We start from the raw sequence: 325 nt of genomic DNA, 5'->3' as shown, positions 1-325 counted from the left end.
AGTTTCGCTGTCGTTTCAATGTGTACATTCTGAGAGCAGGCGATATCCCGAAGTCGCTGGCTTACCATTAAGATTCCAGCAGTTCAAGATTATTTCATCTACCAGAGTCTTCAAAAGACTTATTTATATTATCTTGAGACCTGTTCCCTGGGCAACCGACTCCAGAGCTCTAGCAGAGGATTTGCAACTGTGATATCTTATATAGACATGGATTCACTCGTTTGGGCCCCGTGCATGTGCTCTTGGCTTCAGCGGCGCCGTTTCGACATCAGGCTGTCAGAAGTTCCTCGACTGCTTCCAGAGAATCGTGGCAGCTTCCAGACTT

The sequence above is a fragment of the Mastomys coucha genome, unplaced genomic scaffold, assembly GCF_008632895.1.
Source record: "Mastomys coucha isolate ucsf_1 unplaced genomic scaffold, UCSF_Mcou_1 pScaffold9, whole genome shotgun sequence".
Taxonomy (NCBI): Eukaryota; Metazoa; Chordata; class Mammalia; order Rodentia; family Muridae; genus Mastomys; species Mastomys coucha.
The sequence above is the reverse complement of the archived record's forward strand: the minus strand, read 5'-3'. Positions refer to the sequence as shown.